General features: G+C 40.1%; 1 protein-coding gene across 2 annotated transcripts in view; it reads right to left on the bottom strand.

Annotated features, from left to right (window-relative positions):
* Prlr (prolactin receptor) overlaps nt 1-27,305 on the bottom strand; it is a 171,249-nt gene that overhangs the window by 101,776 nt on the left and 42,168 nt on the right. The window contains exon 1 of one of the 2 annotated variants that reach the window (XM_021182970.2): nt 24,246-24,934. The exons of the other annotated variant lie outside the window; for it this stretch is intronic. The gene's annotated coding sequence lies outside the window, so the exon portion shown is untranslated. Of the gene's footprint in view, nt 1-24,245; nt 24,935-27,305 lie in introns of those variants that run through there. 2 annotated transcript variants of the gene reach the window in all.

The raw sequence follows: 27,305 nt of genomic DNA, 5'->3' as shown, positions 1-27,305 counted from the left end.
CTGGCGGGTGTCAGCCGGTCCTGCGCCCTAGCTACCCCGGTGCTTTTCTGACCGGAAGAGGCTTGTGGCCCTATGTAGGCCGGATTTCTGCCTCCCCAACCAAAGCAGTCTCAGGTCCCGCGTGATTGGACTGGAGCAGAAGCTGTGTTCCACTCACCAGCAGTCTCAAAATCCTCCTATCTGAATTCTTTACAGCTCCTCAAGTTACATGCCTTCTTAACTTGTTATATTTTAAGTTTTATTAATTTGGAGAAGTCCATTTGTTTATATATGCATTAATTGAATATTTATGGATTGCTTACTATTAGAAGAATTGGCACCAAATTTTGGGGTGATCTTCCTGTATGCAAGGGAATAGTAAGGAAACAATTGAAATGTCATCTCCATGGTACAGGTGGGGATAAGGTTTTTATTGTGAATCAGAGAGAGTAGAGAGAATCAAAGCAGACTGGACATGGCCAGTGAATCTATGAGAGAATGTAGAATAGCCCATAGAGTGAGAGAGTAAAGAGGAGAGCAGGAGATAGAGGGAGAGTATAGGGAGAATAGCCAGGGTAAGGGGAAAATCCTTCATGTTGTAAAGAGAACAAATGGGTATAAGGAGGATGGATGTCTGGGGAGGCTAGTGTAGCCTTTGAAATGTGTAACAAGTATATTTCAGTAGCGGCTGAAGGAGCCTGGAGGATGGCATGGGCTTTGAAATGCAACCACAGGTACATGTCGGTGGAGCTCTATGTCCATTCTGCCAGGGACAAGGGAAGTGAATCCTTTTGGTAAATAGGAACTGGTTTTACAAATTTCTAAGGAATCCCGGTTTCTATCTAACTTCTGGAAATCATCTTATAGTCCACTTTGGTCTCATTTCTGGATATTTGAACTGCCTGAAAGATCTAACAGCTCTCCATTCAAAAAAGTATTAGGATTAGAGGCAGTAAGACTGGTGAAAATGGAGGCAAAAAGCCATAAAATTTTCTAATGGAATGGATGTAAAGAGCGGAAAAAATATAATGATTATCAATGACACACATATTTGGTTTAATGCTCTAATGTAGAGAGGTAATTTACTAGGCAAAGGGAAATAAGAGTTCTCTGTGTACAATTTTCTGAAACGTTAGTTAATGGACAGTCTACATAACTTTTTAAAACTTTTCAGAAATTAGCTCCTAATAATTTCTACAATAGGAAACAATGTCAAAACTTAGCTGTAGAGAGACTATCTTGTTTACTGTATGGGTGCATCACCTGTCAATTAAAAGGCCTATGGCCTATGGCTTAGGCAGGAAATGGGAGTTCCACCCAGGAAGATGTGAGGAGACAGGCACATAGCACAGGTAACTGGGAATGTGGCAGTATGTTAGATGAAAATCAATGGGTTGGTTTTAAGTTATGATTTTAGTCAGAGAAGAGCCTAGCCACATGGCCAAAGTATATGAAAATATATTTTGAATCTGAGTCTTATTTCTAAGAGCATGAGGCTAGGAGGAAGAACCTGTAATAAATTTAAACTCTTAGAGCCCAATTTCTACTATCAACTTCTAGTAAGTCTCAGCCCTCACATCTTCCTTTCTTCCTCCCTCCCTTCCTTCCTCCCTCCCTTCCTTCCTTCCTTCCTTCCTTCCTTCCTTCCTTCCTTCCTTCCTTCCTTCCTTCCTTCCTTCCTTCCTTCCTTCCTTCCTTCCTTCCTTCCTTCCTTCCTTCCTTCCTTCCTTCCACCATCAACTTGCATCTGCAAAATCATTCCAACATACAGTTCTTGAAATTTAAAGCTCAAGAGCACATATGGAATAATATACTAATTACACACTTCTGGCCTCACATAGCTATATAATTAAGATTCTCTCTAACATCCTTCTTGAACTACCAAGTGGCTCACTTTCTTACAAGTTCTCTGCATTGTACGATAGCACAGGAGAGAGCAACATTACTTCACTCCAAAAGTTTTTCTTTTATGATAATAATAATTTGTTCTTTAGCATTTAAATTCTTTATGAGTTGTAGATTCAAAGCATACATTGCAACTCAAACCTGTAGCAAGTTTTTAAAGACTTTTTCATTCACTGTATCCTGATGGGCTAATACCCTGTGCTGAAAAATGTATAATGCCCTTTGAAAATATAGTATGCCTCAAGTTCAGTTATGGCACTCAAAGTCACATGTTGGTATAACTACAGTATGGGCAGAAAAGACTAATTCTTATGGCAAAAGTTATGGAAGCTAAGGACTAGAGAGTATGTAGAACATAACTATTTTGTCTTGAAAGTTTTTAATGTAAACATAATAACAACAGAGGAGACAAAATGAGCACAGAAGAGAAATCACAATGTGTGCTTTGAATCTACAACTCATAAGTGATTTAAATGTTAAAGAACAAATGATTATTACCATAAAAGAAAAACTTGGGGTGTAGTAACATTGCTCTCTCCTGTGCTATTGTACAATGCAGATACTCTAACTATCGTGCTATAACTTGACATAGTCTGTCTCCTGGGATAAATTCTGTTAGACAATTATTCAAGCATCTTCTTGGAACACATTGATTCCTGTGTGTACACTTTCTTTACATACTTGAGTGTATGGTGGTTCACAGTCAGAAATGTCACCATATAATATTTATGTAATCATTGTAAATAGAAATTTAGAGCTCTGTTTACCAAGGCTGAGGTAGGAGGTGGAACAAAATACACGTTGGGACACTAGGATGGGACCTCCCTCAGTCAATTCTTTTGTTTGTTTGCTTTGCCCTAGCCTAGTTTCTCTAAATAAATATGAATTGTTGTTCAAGGCTTTATGGTCCTGCCTCACAGAAATTAATTCCACATTGTTCTGTATGTGTTTTAGGCTTCTCAAGACTTTACAATATTTGCAAAATTTCCAAACAACAGTTAGCTCTGCTTTGGATAAACTGCCCTGTGTGATGAGCCTGGGTTATATGAGGACAATATCCATAAAAGAAACTCTTGGGGAAAATAATTCATGACAATAACTATAGAACCTATTGCTTTCCAACAGTCTTATCTCAAATTTTCTCAACTTCTTTCCTTTTCCCCACATTCATTAAGTGGCCAGAGTTAAGAAAGTGATTCAAAGTGCCTGGATAAGTGAGCCTTTGGGTTCATTTTCCTCAAATCACATCACTGCAGATGTTCCCTGTATTAGTGTTCAATGTTCTTGTTGTAATCTTGAAGAAAAATATTAGATAAAGCTTTAGTATGTCATATGTGCAGACATAAGACATAGATTTAGACACCTTCCCTCCCTCCTTCCCTCCTTCCTCCTTCCTCCTCCCTCCTCCTCTTCCTCCTCCTCCTTCTTCTCTCTCTCTCTGTCTCTTTCTTTCTTTCTTTCTTTCTTTCTTTCTTTCTTTCTTTCTTTCTTTCTTTCTTTCTTTCTCTTTCTCAGTACTGGAAATTGCACCTAGGATATGAAGCATTCAATCACAGATATACATGTCCACACCTCTTTTTAACTTTTTATATGAGATAAGCTATCAGTCAGTTGCTCTGGCTGACCTTGAGCTAATTATGTATCCCAGGGAATCTTGAACTTCCATCTCTCTAGCTTCAGCTTCCCAGATACCTGTGATTATAGGCTTGCACTCTTAACCCCATCTTATTTTTAAAGATCCTTAAATTAAACCTGTAAAAAATCCAAGTTGTGATACATAAAAGTAATGGATACAGAAAATATGGTACATTTATACAATAGAATACTATCTAGCTATTAAAAACAATAACTTCATGAAATTCCCAGGCAAATGGATGGAATTTGAAAATATCATCCTGAGTAATGTAACTCAGTCAGAAAAGAACACACACAGTGTGTACTCATTGATAAGTGGATGTTAGCCCAAAAGTTTGGAATACCCAAGGTAAAATGAACAGACCATATGAAGCCCAAGAAGAAGGAAAATCAAAGTGTGGATGCTCCAGTGCTTCTTAGAAGGGAGAACAAATTACGGGAGGAAATTTGGAGACAAAGGGTGGAGCAGAGATTGCTATCCAGAGACTGCCCCACCTGGGGCTCCATCCCATGTGCAGCCACCAAACCCAGTCACTATTGCAGAAGCCAAGAAGTGCTTGCTGATAGGATCCTGATATGGATGTCTCCTGAGAGGCTCTGCCAGACCCTGACAAATATAGAGGCAGATGCTCGCAGCAGCCAATAATTGGACTGAGTGTGGTGTCTCAGATGGAGGAGTTGGAGAAGGGACTGAAGGAGCTGAGGGGAGTCTGCAACCCCATTGGGGTGGGGGGGGGCAGCAGGGTCAACTGGCCAGATCCCCTGGAGCTCCCTAGGACTGGACCACTAACCAAAGAGTACACATGGAGAGACCCATGGCTCCAGTCGCATATGTGGCAGAGGCCCTTCTTGGGCCTGAGAGTGTTCCATGCCCCAGTGAAAGGGAATGCCTGGATGGGAAGGTGGGAATAAGTATGTGGGTAGGTGGGTGGAGGAGCACCCTCATAGAGGCCGGGGGAGGGAGGGTAGGATAGGGAGTTTCCAAAGGGGAAACCTGGAAAGGGGAAAACATTTGAAATATAAATAAAGAAAATATACAATAAAAATATTAAAAATTGAAAAAAGTAATGGCTGCATTATAGAGCATTCATAATTCAGGCTTATATATTGAAAGCAGTCATTGGCATCTCAGTAATATCATCTAGAAGGTTGTGATTAAACTTGGTTACTAATACTGACCATTAAATAGATGATAAAAAATGTATTGCCTTTTGTGTATACAGAGTATTATCTGTCCACATGACATAATGTTCAAGGATGCTTTATAATAGATTCAGTGTCGTATATAGTTTTATATGGGAAGACAAATTCTACTTGTAAGGCAACATAAAGTTGCTTTTTTGTCTTCTTATCATCACTGCTACCACCAACTACTTCTATCTATCTATCTATCTATCTATCTATCTATCTATCTATCTACCTATCATCTATCTATCTATCTATCTATCTATCTATCTATCTACCTACCTACCTACCTACCTATCTTTTATCTATTTATTTATCTATCAAATATCAATTTTTTATCTATCTATAACTATCATCTATCTACCTATTATCATCTATCTATCTATCTATCTATCTATCTCATTTCTAGCTCTTTAAATGGTCTATTTGATCTGAGCAGTCAGGATCCTGGAGGAAAAAAAGAATGAAGTGAGGTGATTTTGATAATAGCCTCAGTGGTTTTTTCTTCTTTTTTTGTCTTGGGAGATTTTTTTACTGGTCAGTATCTCTGGACAATTGTTGGAGCAGAGACAGATACATAGTAAAGTAAGTGTCCTGGGATTTGAGGCCATTCAACTGATCCATGCTGCCAAAGTGACTGAGTTTTATATGGCAATGACCCAAATTCCACATTCCCACAGTGGAGTGCCATTACCAAAACTCAGAAAACATGATTCTAAATGAAAAATAAAAAAGTAAAAAGCATGATCACAGAAGGATGATACTAACACCAGAAGGAATAAAAATAATCAGAGTAGGGCTGGAGAGGTGGCTCAGTGGTTAAGAGCACTGACTGCTGTGCCAGAGGTCCTCAGTTCAATTCCCAGTAATCACATGGTGGCTCACAGCCATCTGTAATAAAATCTGCTGTACTCTTTAGGTGTGTCTGAACACAGCTACAATTTGCTTACATAAATAAAATAAGAAAAAAAAACCCAGAGTAAATATTTGGTAAATTTTAACATTCATTGATCATTTAATACAACAGTATCTTGTAACTTTAATAATCTTGTAACATATATATATATGTATATATGCATATTTGTATATACATATATATGAAAGTATGTAATAATAATAATGGAAAGCTGAGAAATATTTGCAATGACATTAAGCTGTTGCAAGCTAGTTAGTTACATTATTCATTATAAATTAACAGGGTAGGGAGGTGACTCAATGGTAGCTTGTACCCTAGCATAACATCATTCCCAGGAGGAATTCCCAGGGTGGCTACAAAGTAAAAGAAAGACTAACTTAAAGTAAACTGTAGCAGGTCAAAGGAAGAACATATAATCCTTGGGTAATGACTTGGAGAATCACAGTAGACAGTATTAACGGGACAGTAAATAGAACAAAGAGAATAGTAAAACATTGGCATTGATTAACATTTTTAAAAAGTCAAGAAGAATATAAAAGAATATAAGTTATAGAAGTAAAAGAAATTGTGAGAGGGAGATGTAAAATTTAAAATCCAGTAAGTACATTAGCTGTAAGTGGATTAAATAATCCAAAAGAAAGTAGGAGACTGAAAATAAAGCAATACAAAAAGATAACACCATCAAAACATTAGCAAAAAGAAAGCTGGTACAGCTACACCTAATATCAGATAAAGACAAAAGATGCAGGGAGTTTTGTTATTTATAAACCATGAGTTTTAGTAATTATAAAAGGTTTATTCATCATAAGGATACAACTGTACATTCATCTAATTTAATAGTGTCAAAGTACCTATAATTCCCAAACACCAAACTGCCCAAACGGAAAGGACAAACATGAAAATACACACCATGGATGTTAACACAATATTTTAGCATCTGAATAGACATGCAAACAAAACTCTTAGGAAGATGAAGCCCAAGAAACAAGGAACAAAACTGTCCACCAAAGGCCTTAGGGAGCAGGGCGGAAAAAGAATAAGTTAAATTCAAAGTCACTGATCAGGACAGCAGTTGTCTTCACTTCAAAGTGATAAAGACAGCGCATCCTCATAATCATGAAGATCCAGTGCCTAAGATACGGAATTTCAGAGAGTTAACTCAGGCCTCTCCTGGAGAGTTAGAGAATTATGGGGATGGAGAAAAGATGTGATTCCAGTTTATCAGGAGCACATTGGGACAGTGGTGGGCCATGCAATATGTCAGATATTCTTTTTCTTTTTTCTCTTCTCTAAATCTTTTCTTTTCTTTTAAAACACAGGTTTTGCTCATGTTTAAAATGAAAATTGAAAGCTTGTCTCTTTAAAACATCCGCTAATTTGAATTCTAGAATTCACTATTCATTATTGGTTGTTTGCATGGTTTCTGACTTCTGGTGACCAGAGTTCAGCCCCTTTCGTATTGCTTTCCTTCCATCACTTTCGGATGAGCACAGAGAGGCCGCCCTTTGGAGGACTGTGCATTTTCACGTTTGTGCTGATAAAGACATCAACCAGTCCAAGCTTTCTGATGACCATCCAATTGGCCCTGAAATTTCAGTATAAGTATACTTCACTCTGAGATGGCCATTTTCAGTGGGAGATGGAAGCTTTTTTGGAGAAAATTGACCTTTTCTCAGCTTGAAGCTACTCTTAAACTCTGAGAGTCTGGACCCAAAGAGGAAGAATATTAGCTCTGGAGTCAAGTTGAGGATAGAGACAGTGACAGTAACCACTAACCCCAGGATGACGTCACTGAGGAGAAACCAGGAGGAAACAAACCCTGGTATAAAAAATCCCAGGGAAGTTGTAACTACTCACGAAGAAATGTGGGCAGCAGGACTCTACTCCTTTTGATTTTATTTGTATTTTTGGGCCCAGGACATGGATTTTTCAGTGGACTTTTTCTGTACTGGTTTAATTAATTGAAATAAACAGAGGGTGGGTGGGATTGGGGAGGGGTGTGGAAGGGTAACCAGGAAGGGGGATACCATTTGAGATGTAAATGAATGGAATAATTAATAAAAGTTAATAAAAGATGAAAAAAATAAACCATATTTACTAAAAAATTAGGAAGGACACCATAACCTGACTGATTCTGCATTGAAATGTGCAGAGTACAACAGCCGGCACTTCTGTGCCCCTGGGAGACGCACTCAGGCAGAATATAAGCTGATGCCTTGGTTTAATTTCTGTTGCAGCAAGAAAACATCCAAGAAGCAGCAGCTTATGGGAGGAAAGAGTTTATTCTCTTACAATTCCAGGTTGCTGTCTGTCACTGAGGAGAAACGGAAGCAGACTCTCACGGCAGCTCGTCGCATAATGTCTACAGTCACAAGCAGACATGAGCCAATAGCCATGCGGCCTGCTGGCTTGCCGCCTTAGACAGCTCACTGTCCCCTGATGAGTGAATGGTGCTACTCACAGTGAGTCCCCCAACACTGATTAGCAACCAAGACATTTTCTCGTGGACCTGACCACAGATCACTCTGATCCAAATAATTTTTCCAACTGAGATTTTCTTTCCAGGTGAATTTTGATTATGATAAGTTGGTGTGGAAAGCTCACCACCACAGCTAGATACTGAATTTCAAAAAACTTCAAAGAGTCAAAATAGAATATGCTTACAACTAAATTAGAATCAAATTAGGAGTTAACATCACAAATGTCATCAGGGAAAAAAATACAAATGTTTGTAAGTCAGTCGATATATTTTAAATTATATTATTATTATTATTATTATTATTATTATTATTATTTTGTGTATGTGTGTGTGGTGTGTATTTGTGGGTGTGGGTGCACATGAAAAAGTTAGAGGACAACTTTCAGAGTTGTTTTTCTCCTTTCTTGGATACGAGGAACCAAGCTTGGGTTCCCAGGCTTGTGCAGAGAACACTGTTAGCCAACAAACCACCTTTCTAGCCTGGCAATGTACTTTCACTAAGCGAATAAGCACAGGAAGAAACAGTCTGGAGGAGAGGTGTGGATGGACAGAAGGGATGCACGATAGATGCATAGACAGAGATATGACATTGGACTCTATTAATTTGAAAATAGGGGCCAATAATTACGAATAAAACCAGAACATGAAAACCTAAAAATTAATATGGAAGAAGTTTCAGTGGAAAACATGTTGAGTTGAATGATGACAGCTTTTTTCTAGAGGAGAAATTTAAGTGAAAAGGTGAAGCAATGCTTGTTCTTAAGAAGGATCAGGAGGGAAGTGAAGGAAAAGGGCAGAAGATTTAAATAGCCCTGGACATGTCTCTCCATGCACACGTGTGTACACATACCACCCATTCATGTACACCCACAAACACACATCCATATACACAAAGAAATAAACAGGACGTGCTAACCTCATGCCATGCGTTATTGTGGCAGGAGTAATAAACCATTGAACAAACAGCCGATCTGTTCTTGTGAAAGTTCAAAATTCAGTAGCCGAGAAGGCTTGCCTAAGCACCGCAGAGGAGATCGAGTGCCAGGTTTCCTAGCTTGCTTGTGTCTGCTTGTCCTGAGTCCACTTGGCACCTCATTTTACCCCTAGCACAAGCAGAGTGATAGAACCACTTGAAGAGGCACAATAAGTCCTTCACTGGCGCTAAAGTCACCCTGGAGAAATCCTGCTAAATTTACTGTAGCAGAAAACTCCAATATCTCAGACAGGGCAATAAAAACTCTGCAAAAGGGAATCAAAGAATAAATAAATGATCACTACTCTACTTACACATTAACATGAAGATCACGGTGTCTGGCTTCAGGGGGACATTCGGATTTATTCTGGAGCACTTCACAGGCACTCCCTATGTCTGGGCAAGGGTCTGCAAGAAGAACATCCCCGAAACAAGGCAAAGGGTGTTGCCCAAGTTGTTCCTGTGTGTGCATATGCCCAAACACTTGAACAGCTGGCAGCCTGGACACTGACTGTACACAGAAGCACCTGGCCAAGGAAGCTGTCAGGAAGGAGATTTTGCTGCCACCCCTACGGGCCAGGTAACTGGAGAGTTTGGGAGGAAGGAGCTAAGGAAGCCATAGGGGCAGATGTAGAAATGTGAGGCAAATGGATGCTTGCCGCCTTGGATAGGAGGTATTTCATCAAATTTATGCTTTGCTCAAAATGCTAAGTTCCAGCTGGGCTTCTGGGACATAGAGTGATCAACTGTCTTCATATGGCTATCTTAGAGAAAATTTAGTCTTTCTCTAACAATTGAAAAACAACTAAATGAAACTCGGTTACATAGGGTCATTTCCATGCAAGTATATAATGATTTTTTAAAAAGATGTATTTATTTTATATATGTGAGTACACTGTCACTGTCTTCAGACACACCACAAGAGGCCATCAGATCCCATTACAGATGGTTGTGGGCCACCATGTGGTTGCTGGGAATTGAACTCAGGACCTCTGGAAGAGCAGTCAGTGCTCTTAACTGCCGAGCCATCTCTCCAGCCCCTGTGCATCATGGTTTTGAGCATATGCGCCCATCACCCATCGTTTCTCTTCCTCTCCTGTCCCTACTCCACTCCTGTTAGTTTCCCTAGACAGTTCACTGTACTCTCACGTCATTAGAACACACATGATTTGTATCTAAAATGACCATAACTGATTATGATCATGGTAAGTGAATTAAGCCAGTCTCACAAAGACACCCATTTTTTCTAAATAGCCCTTAATTTATATATTTAAACGATCCTTCGTTATCTAAAAAATACAAAACAATTTTTGTTTGTGATGCAAATAATTTCATGTAAGTAGGAGCTTTGAAGAACCAGGGCTTCTTGAGCCAGAACAATGCTATACTGTTCACTAAGCTATGACAATGTTGCAAGCAAATAGTTCTGTCTTTGTGTGTGTGCATGTGCACCTGTGTGTGTGTGTGTGTGTGTGTGTGTGTGTGTGTGTGTGTATGTTGAATCCCAGACACAGCAATCAGATTGCTTTGCATGAGGGCTGCCATCAGCTTAGAGGAGTGAGCTTTCAAGACTTGCAAACCGGCAAGGCGGTAAAATACAAACCTCATGATTTCAGCCTGTGTGCCTGCTCTGTGGATCTCCACAGAGGCGCTCTATCTCATAGTCACTCTAAAGGCTCAGAGCAGGATGTGGCAACCATCCATCTACCCAAGTCTGCAGTCCCAACTGGGGCCGGGCTGCGGTGGCCAATGTTTGTGCTCTCCTTTAGCCCCTCCTTCTTCCACATTTCCTGTTTCCTGTTTCCTGTTCTGAATTATATGGTCTGTACCAGAGTTCTACTGCCTTCTGATTTCAACTGTAAACTAAAGGTGTAGAGAGCCTTGGCAGGAAGAAACCCTGTGTAGGGGTTGGGAGAGGTGAGCCTGGGTTATATCCCTCCTCCTGCTGCCTTCCTGCTGGTTTCCCTAAGCTGACCAAGGCAGCTGGTTCTATAGAACGCTCCCTCCAGGGGTTGTGTGGATGGCCCCTATCCTCTGCCCAGTCAGGATTAAACTGGTCCTAGAACCTGACAGTTGTTCACCACTGTCAGTTTGATAATTTATCCAAATCCTTGAATTGTCCTGTCTCCTTTAGAGCACCCTCCCTATGGGTCACCTCTGTCCCTTCAAAAGGGTGGCAACAGGTGTTCCCTTTCCTCTGGGTCTCACTGTCGTGATGGGGACTGGAGACTTGGGGTCTTTTTTTTTTCCCAGTTGGGTCTTACTTTCAATTCTAGGGTAATAGATGACACTTTTTGGTTTTGAGGAGTGTGTTAATGTTTTTATTTAAGGCAAAATGAGTTCTGGTTCTGAAAATGATTCTGTAAAAACATAAATTCATTTTAGCTTTTTTTTTCTTTTTGTCATTTTTACCATGTGGATAAGAAGATGGCTTCATGTATGCTCCTTAGTTTAAAAACAAGCTTTTGGGTCTGTATTTGTTTTTCTTTCTTTAAGACATTTCTGGAAATGTTAGCTTTGAGAAATGTGTCTGGTTAGAAGAACGCATCTTACTGCCATCCTTTGCCTTTGTATGTCCTACATCCCCTGCTTCATCACCGTTTTCCTTTTTCTCTTCTCCCTCCATCCCTGGCTTCTCCTTCCATATCCCGTCTGTGAGACGACTTATCAAGCTCTTATTTTCCAGGGATGTCCTCAGAGGGCTGGCTGACAAAACCCAACATCTCGAGAGAGTGCTTCTTCTTCTTCTTCTTCTTCTTCTTCTTCTTCTTCTTCTTCTTCTTCTTCTTCTTCTTCTTCTTCTTCTTCTTCTTCTTCTTCTTTTTGTATGAGAGCTACTGATGGTCTGGAAGCTCCAATGTGATTGGCAGGCTGAGAAAACTGAGTTACTGGTTTGGGCATAGGATGCTGCTTGCCTTGCCTTTCCTCTTCCCAGATCTTGTTCCCTGGGAAACTAAACTCTTTCAGCACAGCCCAGTGCTGGAGGGCAAACACTCTTGCAGAATCCCTCAGGGGGGAACACACTGCTGAAGTCTGTGGCTCTTTATTTAAGGGAAGCATTGGGCAATGAACTGCACAGACCTGCAGGGTCTCCTGCAAGGATGACAGTGCTTCCTGCTTCTCTTATATATTTGGCAACAGAAACTTTCTGCCCTCTTAGCTCTTCAAAAGGGCTTGTTACATCTGGCTGCAAACCATGGGGACTGATGATGCTTTCACAAACAAAAAGAAGCTGTTGCTGTGCATTCTGTAAAGGATTTTGAAATCTTTCATCCTTATGTTACAGGTAGCTCTGGTTTACTGTTATTTTTTTTCCTGCTGAAAATTTTATTATTGGGGGAAAAACCCATGATTAAATTGTCCATATATCCTACAATAAGGGGTCCCTTGCTTTCCTTTCCTAATGACTGTGATGTGAACATTCCTGAGCCTCCTGCCAGATACCAATACACATACTGCTTTCTTGCAACATCTACCATTATGCCTTTTACATAGGACTTTTTTTTTTTTAAGATTTATATATATGAGTATACTGTAGCTGTCTTCAGACACACCAGAAGAGGGCATCAGATCTCATTACAGATGGTTGTGAGCCACCATGTGGTTGCTGGGAATTGAACTCAGGANCTCTGGAAGAGCAGTCAGTGCTCTTCACTGCTGAACCCCTACATAGGGTTTTTTTCCTCCTTTTTTTTTTTTTTTGAGTCTCTCCTTGCTGCCCCATATAAGCCACTTCTTTGGGACTCCTTGACTCCTGCTGCAGAATTGTTTCATGACCTGTTCTGAAACCTACCTGCTTACCACTGCCCTTGTAAATTCTCCTAGGATGGGTCATTTGTCTGTATCTTTCAGCTTTAGCTAGGAAGTTATGGGGAAGAAATCTACCCTGAGTATCACCAGAGCTCTAGTGACTTGTCTAGTCTGGAAAAGACTTCTTTTCTGATCCCAGGTATGATTGAATCATACTCTCAGAGAGTTGAGGGTAGATCTGACGTTGTCAATCAATGTCATAACGTCAGCTCATATGCACGGGGCATAATCCAAAGCTTATTTTAAATTTAGTTTGCATAGGGCAGTAATAAAAGTTAATTTTCCAAGTCTGAAAGAGAAGATGCGTTCTAAAACTGTCATCATTTTTAAAGTCTCATTGCGGCCTTTCTTAGGCTTCCTTCCACACTTTTCTTGCTCACCTGTAAAAAAATTCATTGCACATGGAAACTGAGAATCCAAATGAAAGAAGGGACTTAAACCCTCAGAAATGCTACTAAGTGAAGACAGTTGTTCTAATATTTGGTGCTACGTACGGTCTTTAAGAATCAGTTGTGGCCTCCCATCCAAGTACTAGCTGCAAAAGTAGCAGAAGATGGCCTAGTTGGCCATCACTGGAAAGAGAGGCCCCTTGGTCTTGCAAACTTTATATGCCCCAGTACAGGGGAACACCAGGGCCAAGAAGTGGGAGTGGATGGGTAGGGGAGCAGGGTGGAGGGAGGGTATAGGGGACTTTTGGGATAGCATTTGAAATGTAAATGAAGAAAATACCTAATAAAAATTGGAAAAAGGGAACAAAAAAGGAATCAGTTGTGGCAGCCTATATACGAGCTGCACATGCACACACGTGGAAGTAAGATGCAAACTAGTTGGAAAGAAAAGGGAGATGACTAGGAATGGGTTAAGATCAGACAATGAGGGTTAAAGCATTCACAATATGTTTTGCAGGAGCCTGAAGAAGTCTGAACTTTTTAATATATTTCACGTATTATAGTATATGTGTCCTAAACACATACATGTGGCCCCATCTTTATTGGCCTGTGTTTTAATGAACCTTAATCTAGTCTCTACAGTACTTTGCTAACACAATTGTCTCCCTATTTTCTTTTTCTTTCTTTTTTTTTTAAGATTTATTTACTTATTTTATGCAAGTACACTGTCACTCTTTTCAGACACACCAGAAGAGGGCATCAAATCTCATTACAGATGGTTGTGAGCAACCATGTGGTTGCTGGGACCTTGAACTCAGGACCTCTGGAAGAGCAATCAGTGCTCTTAACCACTGAGCCATCTCTCTAGCCTGTTTCCCTATTTTCTGACTCATCCAAACTTTTCTTACAACGTCTTCTAGTTACATTCTTAATATTCCCCCAAATCAAGGCCCGGTTCCAGTGCTTATTTGTGAATCTGCTCTTAACTTCTCAGTTTACTTCCAACATTGGCCCACTTTTAAACATTGCTTTTTTTCCTTTAAAATTGAGACTACTCATATAACAGTTACCCTTTTAAAATGTAAAGGTCAGTATTTTTTTTTTAATTATTCATCATCAGCTTCTCATCCATTATGAAAACATATGTAGTCAGCCAGACATGGAAGGAGCAGCAGCAGAAGACAGATAATCCATCTCCACTCAGTTTTGTCTTCTCTCTGACCCTGGAAACACTACTCTAGCATTTCTCTCTTTGGATTTACCTATTCAGGTTCTATCCTATAGACAACAAATAAGTGACTTTTAGCCTCACAAAAAACTGTTGATCCTTATCTGTGTTCTACACTGCATCACTATGTCATCTACTTCATTCTTTTCTGCAGTTGAGTACTATTCCATCATATTACTTAGCATATTTTGTTTCCATATTTGTTGATAGATAGTGAGCTGTTTTTTACCTATGCATAGTGTTATAGTACTGCTACAAACACTTTTACATAATATATCTGTTACCAACGTAGAGAAATATATAGACAATAGTGGACTCCCTTGCTCACATGACAACCTTTTGTTTGAGGCTCTTGAGTGATGTCTGTCAGACTGTTTTCTGAAGTGGCTACTGCATTTTACATGCCTACCACCAGGGAGACATGAGACAGAGACAGAGACAGAGAGAGATGTTCCATCAATTTTCCTATAAAATTTGTAATCTTGCGTATCTTTATTGTTGAATAAATCCTACTGTAGGTATGCACCACATTTTCTATTCATCTATTGATGAACATCTATGCAACTGCTCTCCAAAAAAAAAAAAAAAAGTCTCCAAGAAATGGGAAAAGCATTGCTTCCAAACACATACACACAAACACATGCACATAAATGCCTTATGCTCTAAGATCAATAATTGACAAACAGGACCTCATAAAATTGCAAAGCTTCTGTAAGGCGAAAGACACTGTCATAGGACAAAATGACAACCAATAGATTGGGAAAAGATCTTTACCAATCCTAAATCTGATAGAGGGCTAATGTCCAATATATACAAAGAACTCAAGAAATTAGACTTAGAAAAATAAACATGCCATATCCCCACACCCTTTTTCAGATGTCAATCTTATCCTTTCACTGTTAAACACGTGTCTCTAAGTAGAAGTAAATATGGATAAAGCCTAGGTAATGAGAAAAAGGTCCACAGGATTGAAATAAATATGTAAAAGAAGGACAGTGGGTAAGACAATATAGCAAAGAAGAGGGTTAGGTCTAGCAGGGTATGGAGAGACATGGAGATGAAAGGGGATTAATTAAGGGGGAATAAATAACCAAAATGAATATATACAAGAATCCTATGTGGATTCGTAAGCCATTAAAACACACACAAACACACACACACACACACACACACACACACACACACACGCGCGCGCGCGCGAGAGAGAGAGAGAGAGAGANGAGAGAGAGAGAGAGAGAGAGAGAGAGAGAGAGAGAGAGAGAGAGAACAAGCTTGTACAAAAGTAATGAACAACATATACTTAAGTCACAAAATGGATAATTTTTGAGGTTTTGTAGGAATGAAGATCTGTTCAGCCATTACCGGTCTATGTGGTTGGATATCTAGTAGTGGGCTAGCCTCGTTGACAAAGTTTGCATTGAAACTCCATCGCCAATCTATTTGACCAGGAGTAATCGCATTAGTAGCCAAAACGTGTCAAAGTCATGCCCAATAATTGTAGCATTGTTTTGTACTAATTAAGTATTAGAGGTCTGCTACAATTTTGTCTAATAGAATGGTGAGCCACACCTTCCAGCAAAGGAAAAATGAGAGAATTGTTTGGCATCCTTAAATTCAGTAAGACAGAAAGAAGCACTGTGCATGCTTGCATTCATTTCAAGTTATTTAATGCATAGTAAAGCTCAGAAACATTTCAAGGGACATGCTGTCAATCAGAATGTTACACCTTTTTTTTGTTTGTTTTTGTTTTTGTTTTTGATTTTTCAAGACAGGGTTTCTCTGTATAGCCCTGGCTGTCCTAGAACTCACTTTGTAGACCAGGCTGGCCTCGAACTCAGAAATCTGCCTGCCTCTGCCTCCAGAGTGCTGGGTTTAAAGGTGTGCACCACTATGCCCGGCTGAATGTTACACTTCTAAGCCCTTCTCAACCCCTGATATATTTAACAGCATCAGACTTAACCACCCAAGTCTTCTCATCTTAGAACTCATTTCTGTAAAGAAGGAAGAAAGAAGAGGCTAAAATCATTTCAATCCTGTAAGTCTTTTTAAAATGATGAATGGATCCAGACCAAAGGTCTTTCTAGCACAAAAAGATTTAGGAGAAATGACTGGGGCAGTCACATTAGACTCCCCGTGTGTAAAAATTCTCTGTTGCCCCTTATTTGGTCCACACAAAACTTGTTTCTAGATGTTTTCTTCAGGCATCCTTTCAGTAGTTCTAAGGGGTAGTTTGAAGTCTTCAGACAATTGCTAGCCTTATCTGGTCACACATGATCTGAGGTCTTCTATATCAGGTTTACCTATCATAATTACTCCCTATATATTTGGATACTGTATTTTCTACCAGAAAGAGACTGATTCAGCTAGATTAGTGTATGAAATATTTCATACAAGTGAATCTTTTGTAGAGATAATTTTTTTTTCTGAGCATAGCTACTCTTTCTGTAGGTGCTAGATCAAATATAGAACACCTTAGAGATGTTGATCAAGACAAACTGGGGCCAGGGTTAACTGGCCCCTACAAGCCAAGTCTTACTATCAACAGAAATAGTCCCTTTCTTTGAGAAGTAAGTTAGACAATGTTCTGGGCAGCACACATTTTTATTCCAATAGGTTGAGTTGCTAGTGTCATAAGCAATAAATGAAGAAAGAAACACAGAAAAGAAAAAGGCAAGAAAGAGTGAGGGCTATCACGAGGAATGGCTTCCAGCTCACATTTGTAGATTCCAGCCTACATTTTCTTTCCACTCAAAACTTGAAGATTGAAAGCATATGCCAGACGCTTGAGCCCAAGGTGATGGGGATGTTCTGTGTTCCATGTGCAGCTTGGAGGTGACCTGACTGAGCAGTGAGGGAATGAAGAATGGACAGACACAGACACATGTAGCTGGGTTTGGGTGGGCTATGCTTCTTTGCATGGAGGGGATCAGTTACTGAGGCAGTCTGAAATGTAAGGGTTTTTGTTATCTACAAGACGACAGGGGGTTGGTTAGCTAGTCTCCAAAGAAGGTTGAGCTATCTCAGGTAGTACAGGTGTGCAGGGAGGAAGCTGCAGTTGCTAGCTTTTGCATAAACTGGTGAATTGTTAGTGAACACCCATGCTTGCACACGCTGTCAACAGTAGTAATACTCAGACCAGAGAAGGTTTTGCTGATTTCCCACAGATCTGATGCATTGGGTCTAGGCATGGAGATATCTCTGTAAATAATACACATTCCCTCAGGGCATCATCCACTCTTTATAATTCCCTCAGTTATGTGTGGATGATTAGCATGTATTTTCCATGTGTTGAATCCTCCCCTGGAGCATGCCCACAAAACATATCATTGTCAGCATTCTAAAATAATGTTGATCTTAGGGATGGTCCAGAATGATGACGTCCACATAAATGCTCATTCTTGCCACCATTCTGTTTCCAAAGAGAACAGTTGGTGTTGTCTGTGGGGCCAGTGTGTCGACCTCTGACGTGAAAAAGGAGCTTGTTCTGCCACACAATGGTTTGCTTAGCATTGCAACAAAACTGTCATATTTCTGTATTTCACACAGAAACAAACTGGTGTGTTTCTCCTAGGAGTGGAAACCACTTTGACTGACTGCAGGAGTCTGCTGCTGTCCTCCCATTGGTCTAAGTCATTCCATATAGGAACAGGAAGGCTCCCAAGAGCCACAGAATGTGCTTTAAGAAGGACATTCTAGATCTTTCCTTTCATTAGCTGCCAGGGGTGTAGAGTCCAATGCCCAAGTGGTCCAAAGAACCAGAGGAAGAATAAATGGCTCGGAGACCCCCTAACCTCAATATCAATAAGAAGTACTTAAGGAGAGACACTTGGTCCCCATTGTATCTTTTTCTCTCCTGTTTCCCGTGGTCACATAGGTGTGACTCATGATGAGACAGAAAGGTTTAGGGGAGGGCTAATGAGGTTGTCCATCAGCTATTACTACTTCACTGTGAACACTGGGGTGGCAGCACCTCTGCACAGGGCCTTAATGTTTGCCTCTCTTGGGGAATAAGTCATAGAGCCATATAGAATGCTAGGAATTCCAGAAATCTTGCTCTCTGAGCTTCATGGCCAAAAAATCTTGATTTCATTTTCCTTTAAGTCGTAGGGGTAGTCATTCCCTAGACCAACAGGGCTTATCACTTTTGAACTTCATCCTAATTATAATAAAAATGTATCTGCATTTAATTTTCCTTTCATTGGAACACAATGAAAAGACACATAATCTCTGTATTTGCAAGCTGGGGCCTTTTAAGTTCTCACATTGGCTTAAGAAATAAAAGGTGCTGTTCCTTCTATGAGAATCATTTCCAGCATGTACTGAGTGTTCATTGTGAGTCAAAAACAGTTGTGGGTACGCTAACTGATTAAAACCTAGTGATAACAGCAGGGGCAAACATTATCATTCCTATCTCCACACCAAAGCAAAGTCGTAAGTGAATTATGTAACTGCCCCACATTCTCAGACTCCAATAAGAGAAGACTTGGCGTTTGAACCTTATGGCCTTAGCCTCCACAGCCCATGTTCTTAGCCACATCACTATTCTGCTTATTGTGACCTATTGGCTTAGCAATAAAACAAAACAAAACAAAAAAACACAAACTACTTACAACACACCTTCCTAGCATTCTGTTCTTAATGCTGAAGATACCAAGTAGTTCAGATGCAGTGACAAAGGCTCCCAAACTGGAATTGACCTGAAAGCCTGTTCCTTGAGGATTAGATTTCATGGTTAGAGAATGCACCATGCAAGCTTCCAAAGGAGAGAAGCAGCCAGTAGGTCTATGACACCGATGAACTGGAACACACACACACATACACACACTCACACATACATATATGTGATACATATCACATATATGTGATTTATATATAATACACATAAATAACATATATATTGCATGTATATTACACACATATAACATATATGGTTATCATTATAACCAATATGGCATGGTAATACAAAGGGTTTGTTCAGTAGTACTGGCACACATATCTTGGTGGTAACCAACAGTTCTCTAATTGAACCTAAGACCCACTTGACAAGAGGAAAATCACGCCTGGTATTGGGAACCCAGCCAACTAGGAAGGGCCAGTGACATCATGGAGGAGAAACTACAAGCAGCACTTTGCTAAACTGGCATAGTTCCTAACTACAGTCCTTACACTCACAGAGAAGTATAGTGCTCGCCCCTGAGACCCTCCCAGCAAACCACAACCAATCCAAATGTATGGAAGATCCCAGTCCCAATCTACAAAACAACTCCTATACCCAAGGCTCAGGGATCATTGTGGAAGAGAGGCAGAAAGATTGTCAGAGGCAGAGGATCAGGGAGTTTGCTGTGAGATTGTGTTTGCTAGTAATTTCAGAAGTTGTACCCCTAAAGGCTCACCAACATGCCTGGCTAAATGTGAATGGAGCAAGGACAACAATAATAGACATGCTAAGATGGGATGGGGTAAAGCCATGGAGCCTGATTTTATTTTAGTTTTATTTTTAATATGTGGAATGGCCTAAGTAGAAAATCACAGTTCGAAGAACACCAAAACCATAAACCCACTTTGTTTGTTCATCCACTTAAAATCCACAAATGAGCCTCTTAGCATCTCTCTAACAGGCTCTTTAGTGCCCCATCAATTCCATGGCTGGTACCCCTGTTCTCTATCATATGCCAAGAAAAGCATCACCTTAGAGAGCAGGCAGCTTAAAGGACCCAGGGTCTCCGTCTTGGAATCTTCATTCACTTCACTGCTCTGACTTCAATTATTTTCTTTACAATTATTTGCTTACTTATTTATTCATTTGTTTGTACATGTGCATGCACATACACATTTGTATGTATATGCATGTGTGTGCATGTATATGTATATATATATATATATATATATATATATATGTGTGTGTGTGTGTGTGTGTGTGTGTGTGTGTGTGTGTGCGTGTGCGAGACAGCATGCACAATGCATGTAGAAGTAAAAGAATAACTTGCAACAGTTTCCTTGACCTAGCTCCTATTTTTATTATTTGGAACAAAGAAGACCTGTTCTATAGGACTGGCTTTCAAACAATAGATAGGCATCCAGTTTCTCTGGAGGAAGCACCCTAACTTCTCCTCAGAGTTTCTAGGCTCCTCAGTCTGATTCTTAGCAGCTTTTCCCTGGACACACTTTTAGTTGCCAAATGTACCTTGTTAGAGGTACATCACCAATAAAAGGCTTTTAATAAAAGGCCCTGGTCTTAAGCTTCATGTTCTCTACTCAAGCTTACAAGCCCACACCATGCCTCCTATGACCAGAGAGCATCCTGATTTCAGACCCAGGTCTCCCTCTAGAGGATATCATAATATTGCTTTCATTTAATTTCACCAGGTCCAAGGAGCTCCAGGCCATAGCAAACAGGGTCTTCAGGATGCAGGTGTGTTCCCTACTCCTCTTGCATTGTTATTGGAGGAAAAGCCACAGGGAATAAGTGAATTAGTTGGCCTGGGATTGGCCATAGACATTCATATTAGCATATGATAACTTTACTTTAGGTTCACAGCCCATTACTGAACAGTGTTGCAACCTCAGGATTATGGAATAATTAGTGGCTGCAAACAGCAAGAAACGGGTTTTGAAGAACCTCAATTTCTTCTGAACTGAAGGATTTTCAAAATAATTTTTCTGAACTGAAAGATGGCAGTCTCCAAATGACCTGAATTCCGTAGGAAGTATTTGTAATAAACAAGTAAGCCAAGAGTGTTAACATCTATATAACATCTGGCCATCTGAATATATGGACTAAGTTCTAAGACATGTATGTTTGTATGCCCTTGCTCATAAGACTTTGGTCTTTTAGTGCTGGTGATGACATTGAAGTCCTGATAATCATCAGATTATCATCTAATTAAAAGTTTTTCCTCCAAAAGAGCATTTGTTTTAAGTTAGAAGATAAAACCATACCAACAGTCTGGGTGGACTAGGATGGTCAGATTTGGCAAGATCCTGGTACCCAAATCATTACATAGATACCTGGATATTGTCTCTGCCTGGAAGAATGACCCTACCTGGACCTCACTGTCTTCAGGCCATGATGCTACCTGAACAAAGGCAGAACTTATGGTGCTGCTGTAATAGATGTCTAAGCACCTTGACTGTGCTTATTCAATCTTCCTAGTAGGGCAAAACCCCTCATCCCCATCCCCAGTGAGTCACAGGGCTCTGCACTTGTGGAAATGGAGTAGCTGTTGAGTGTGCCAGGGCCATACAGATAGTAGCTGAACCCCTAGTTTAAGATGTCAGTACTTTGATGTGACTTAGGCCAAAGTCACATTACATCATTGGGAAAAGCTTTGTTTCACATAAACAAAATTTGAAGGAACTCCTAGAGAGTCTTTACAGAAGTGAATTTTACACTCTGGGCTCCATCCTTGTCTGTACTTCAGAGGCCTCATGCATATTCTGGAATGGGACAAAGTCCCCACATCCCCTCCACTCTAATATCCAGGGTGTGTGAATGCCACTCGTTTGTGTCTCTGTCATTAGTAAATCAAATCTCCTGAAAGCTTATTCTCCATTACAGTTGCTGCATACACTGGGTGAATTTATCTATAAATATGTCAGAGGTGATGGATGGCTACTGCAGTTTCCTCTTAGGTAGTGTGATTTTCTTCTTCCCAGATACCTGTCTGGTTGAGGGTCAAATAGGGACAGACATTTTCCTAGAGAAAGCTTCCAAATGTGTTCTCCAGGATTGGTAGCTTGAAGTTCTTCTAATAAAAATACCACCCCCATTGTTTGTGTATACACTGGTCTGGACTCAGACTAGGAACCCAGTGGGAACAAAGTCCTTTTGGACATGTTCTAGGAAACTTGGTAGCCTTACAGTAACATCTTGCTGCGGTGCACCGTGGATTTGTTTGTTAATAATTAACACTGGAACTCTACCAAGAGAAGGCAGGTGTCTTACATGCTTACTGCTGGGAACTAGCATTGGAGGCATGTCAAGGGACTAGGGCAGTCTGGAAAGCTGCCTGAGACTGGAACATTGATGCTTCTGGGGAGGAATGGTTAGCCAAGGAACTGTCACAATTTCCTGGCTCATTTCTGCTCAGAATCCCTGAAACAGAATGCGTGACTCCAACCATGTCACTGCTCTCTGACACATCAAAGATCTGGGTTGAAAGATACACCTTAGACACCATAGGGCTCAAAGCACATATTCCTGCACAAATGTGTTATCCTGGATGGCAGCAGACTCCATCTGAACTATATCTGCATTATTGAAGGGCACACTGTTAGTATGAAATTCATCCTGGATTTCAAAGGCTTAGTGTGAGAAGGGGAATGGCAACTCACTCATTTATACCATCACAGATAAATTTGGATGATATTTGAATGAACAAAATGAGCGCTGGGGAGGCAGCTTTATCTGTAATGTGTCTGCTGCGCTAAGCAAAAGGACCTGAGTTCTACATCTGCAGCATCCATCTATAAACCCAGGTTAGTAGCACATGCCTTTGATCCTAGGGCTGGGGATGTGGAAACAGGAGACTGCTTGTGACTTGATTAGGTAGTCTTGGCAAATTGGTCCAGGTTCAGTGAGAGACCTTATTTCAAAAAAAAATGGGGACCAATAACTTAACTTATCCTCAAAGTAAGCTACAATATGCTGCTGACATCAAACCATCTAACTGGGACATAAAAGTCAAATCACTTTGGAAGGTGTAACATAGTCACTCAGAGGAGGCATCAATACCCTGCTAAGGCTTCAGTTTACCCAGAGGAGGCAACTTTTCTCTTAGATTTTGAGAGGTGCTGATGCTGATCAGGAATCCTGTACTTGGATGCACCTGGCTCTCTAAGCCAAAGATAAGACAGGGAGGGCAGGAGGAGGAGGGTGTTGATCCAGGAGAATCCAATCACTGCAGAACATCCAGTGAGCTCCCATCCAACCTGTGCTGCTGCCATATCCCTGCATTCTATTTCACAATGGATCATTTAAATTCATATCAAATCATAAAACAATCCTTACATAATAATATCTTTCATCCATTGGATAGGAGTTTCCTTTGGGAAACTGGATATTGCTTGGAATAAGTCTTTTTGCTTGTCTATCTGTACCCTCTGATGAACCTGCCCACTTACAACAATCAGATCCTTACTTCTACTCAGCTTGAAGCCAGTTAGAAAGAGGCAACTGCAGGAGGGTAAATGGAGGTGGCAGGAAATGTGTCTGACATGTAAGGTTCTGACTTTTTATTCAACAGCAGGAAGCCATTGGGGAAACCAGTTTGCACAAGTCTGAAGCAGGTAGAATTCTGAAGCAGGTAGAATTCTCTGTACTTCAGAGAATTCTCAGGAGGAACAAATGTAGGCTTCTGACACCAAGGGCCTTTGTGGAATTGGTTCTTGGTGAGAATGAAGATCTTCAAGTTTTATGTCCCCTGCCTTTAATAGATTAGTTTCATGACAATAACTAAATCTCTCAATTCAGCATTAGTTTCTTCAGCCACAAAGCTGGACTAGGTTTCTAAGAACCATTTCACCCAGAAGAGCCCATGATTTCCAGAACTCCAAGCATCTCAGAAAACAAAGAAAGACATCAAGTCCAGAAAAGTTTAGCTACTTTTCCTAGGTCATACTGCTTTAGGACAACAGAATCAGGGCATTCTTTCCTCCCAGAGCAATATTTTCCAGCTCAAGTCACAAGTCTCCCTGAGCATCAGTGAAAGGAGATAGAAGTATTCAAGAGGAAGAGAACTCCATACCTTGAGGAGGCCTTGGAGGTCAGGGAGTCCAGACTTCTGAAAAGAGCACACAGTGGCTAGGGAGCTCTATCAGAGCCCCTCTCTGGATGATTGCTCTTCTATGTTTCCCTAGAATTCAGCTCAGCTTGACTTTGACCCCTTGATTCAGCTTCCCTCTTTGGCAGGCAAGTATTCTTCTCTTGGCACTGCAGTCCCCTAGAACAGCCACTCACAGCTGCCAGGGACTATGCCTCAAAATTGTCCAGGTGCAGCTCTTGCTTTCTTCAGCAGCTTTGCCCTCTGATATCCCTTATTCCTAGAACTCATTTTGCCCCACCAGATTTGTTTAACCATCCACACAAAAAAAATCAACATACATTATTTATTTTTACAAGGGTTGATTCTGATGTGATCTGGGTTGAGTAAACACTTTGATGCATGTCAGCTACTCCCCTAGGCAGCATGTGTTCATCCCATCCAGGACACATTGAAGTGACATTCTAAGACTCACTATGGCGGTCCTATCCAGGCCCATAGGGACAAGGCTCAAATGTTGAGAAACTCATTCTCTGGGTGCTTCAGGAAGACATAATGCTTTCACTTCATAGATTTTGCCCTACCTCACCCAAACTACAAACTCTCAGTGACAACTGAAAGTCAGTTGTATCTCATCATACTCTCCTATCCTGGCACCCACATTCATAAAAGAAACTTTACTAAAGCTCAAAACATACATTGAACCCTTCACAATAATAGTGGGAGACTTCAACACTCCACTCTCACTAATGGACAGGTCACTGAAACAGAAACTAAACAGAGACACAATGAAATTAATAGAGGTTATGAACCAAATGGATTTAACAGATATATACAGAACATTTCACTCAAAAACAAAAGAATATAACTTCTTCTCAGCACCTCATGGAACCCTCTTCAAAATTGGCCATATAATTAGTCACAAAACAAACCTCAACCTTTATAAGAAGATTGAAATAATCCCATGCATCCCATCAGATCACCACAGACTAAGGATAGACTTTAGTAACAATAAAACCAACAGAAAACCCACATACATCTGGAAACTGAACAACTCTCTACTCAATGATAACTTGGTCAGGGAAGAAATAAAGAAAGATATTAAAGATTTCCTGGAATTCCATGAAAATGATGACACAGCATACCCAAACTTATGGGACACAATGAAAGCAGTGCTGAAGAAAACTAAGTGCCCTGGTAAAGAAATTGGACAGATTCTCCTCTAGCAACATAACAGTACACCTGAAATTCCTAGAACAACAACAACAACAACAACAAAAAAAAAAAAAAAACAGAAGCAAACACACCCCAAAGGAGTAGATGACAGGAAATGGTCAAACTCAGGGCTGAGTCAACCAAATAGAAACAAAGAGATAAAAGAATCAACAAAATTAGGAGCATGAACCAAAGTTAAATCAAGAACAGGTAAATTATCTAAAGAGGCCCATATCCCCTAAGTAAATAGAAGTAATTAAAAATCCCCCCACCCCAACAAAAGAGCCCAGGGCCAGATGATTTTAGTGCAGAATTCTATCAGACCTTCAAAGGAGAGCTAATACCAGCACTCCTCAACTATTCCATAAAATAGAAACATTAAGAATACTGCCTAATTCATCTTAAGAAGCCAAAATTACTCTAATACCTAAACTATACAAAGACCCAACAAAAAAAGAGAACTTCAGAATAATTTCCCTATGAACACTGAGGCAAAAATACTCAATAAAATTCTTACAAACCAAATCCAAGAACAGATCAAAACGATCAACCACATTCACCATGACCAAGTAGGCTTCATCCCAGGCATGGAAGGTTGCTTCAATATATGAAAATCCATTAATACAATCCACTATATAAATGAACTGAAAGAAAAAAAAAAAACACATCGTCATCTTATTAGATGGTGAAAAGGCATTTGATAAAATACAACACCCTTTTATGTTAAAAGTGGTGGAGAGATCAGGTATTAAAGGCTCATACTTAAATATAATAAAAGCAATACACAGCAAACCAATAGCCAATATCAAATTAAATGGACAGATACTTGAAGCAATCCCACTAAAACTAGGGACAAGACAAGGCTGCTCACTCTCTTCCTATCTATTCAATATAGTACTCAAAGTTCTAGCTAGAACAATAAGACAACAAAAGGAGATCAAGTGGATACAAATTGGCAAAGAAGAAGTCAAGGTATCACTATTTGGAGATGATATGATAGTATACATAAACGACCCCAGAAATTCAACCAGAGAGCTTCTCCAGCTGATAAATAACTTCAGCAAAGTGGCTGGATATAAAATTAACTGAAACCAATCAGTAGCTTTCCTCTACGCAAAGGATAAACAGGCTGAAAAAGAAATTAGGGAAACAACACCATTCATAATATTCACAAATAATATAAAATATCTTAGGGTAACCATCCAAACAAGTGAAAACTCTGTATGAGAATAACTTCAGGTCTCTTCAGAAAGAAACAGAAGAAGAACTCAGAAACTGGAGGATCTTCAAGGTTTTATTTTTTTTTTTAAATAGAAGATAATTTATTTAATTTTGAAATCCTATTAGGTGGTATTTGGACTGAATTGTATCTGTTTATGTACAACAAATTCTTATGTTGAAACATAAGAACACTTGACATCTCAGAATTGGATCTTATTTGGAAATAAGGTCATCGCAGAGGGACGCAGCTGAGAGGAGCCCATTATAATGGGCTTTGCTTCAGTCTAACTTATTAAAATGGGATGGCTCGGTCTAGACATATGGGTTCATACTGACAAAGATGCATCTCCCCTCACAGAGAGAGAGAGAGAGAGAGAGAGAGAGAGAGANCTCCCCTCACAGAGAGAGAGAGAGAGAGAGAGAGCGAGAGAGAGAGAGAGAGAGAGAGAGAGCGAGAGAGAGAGAGCATGTCAACATTAAAAAAGAAGCAAGGGTGTTCTTTCTATGAGCCAAGGAGTACAAGAGATTCCCATTAGTAGTGAAGAGAAAGACAAGGAACAGATTCTTCCTCACTGACTTCAGAAGACAGCCACTCTTGCTACCTTGATC

This window comes from Mus caroli, chromosome 15 (genome assembly GCF_900094665.2).
Source record: "Mus caroli chromosome 15, CAROLI_EIJ_v1.1, whole genome shotgun sequence".
NCBI lineage: Eukaryota > Metazoa > Chordata > Mammalia > Rodentia > Muridae > Mus > Mus caroli.
The sequence above is the reverse complement of the archived record's forward strand: the minus strand, read 5'-3'. Positions and strand labels throughout refer to the sequence as shown.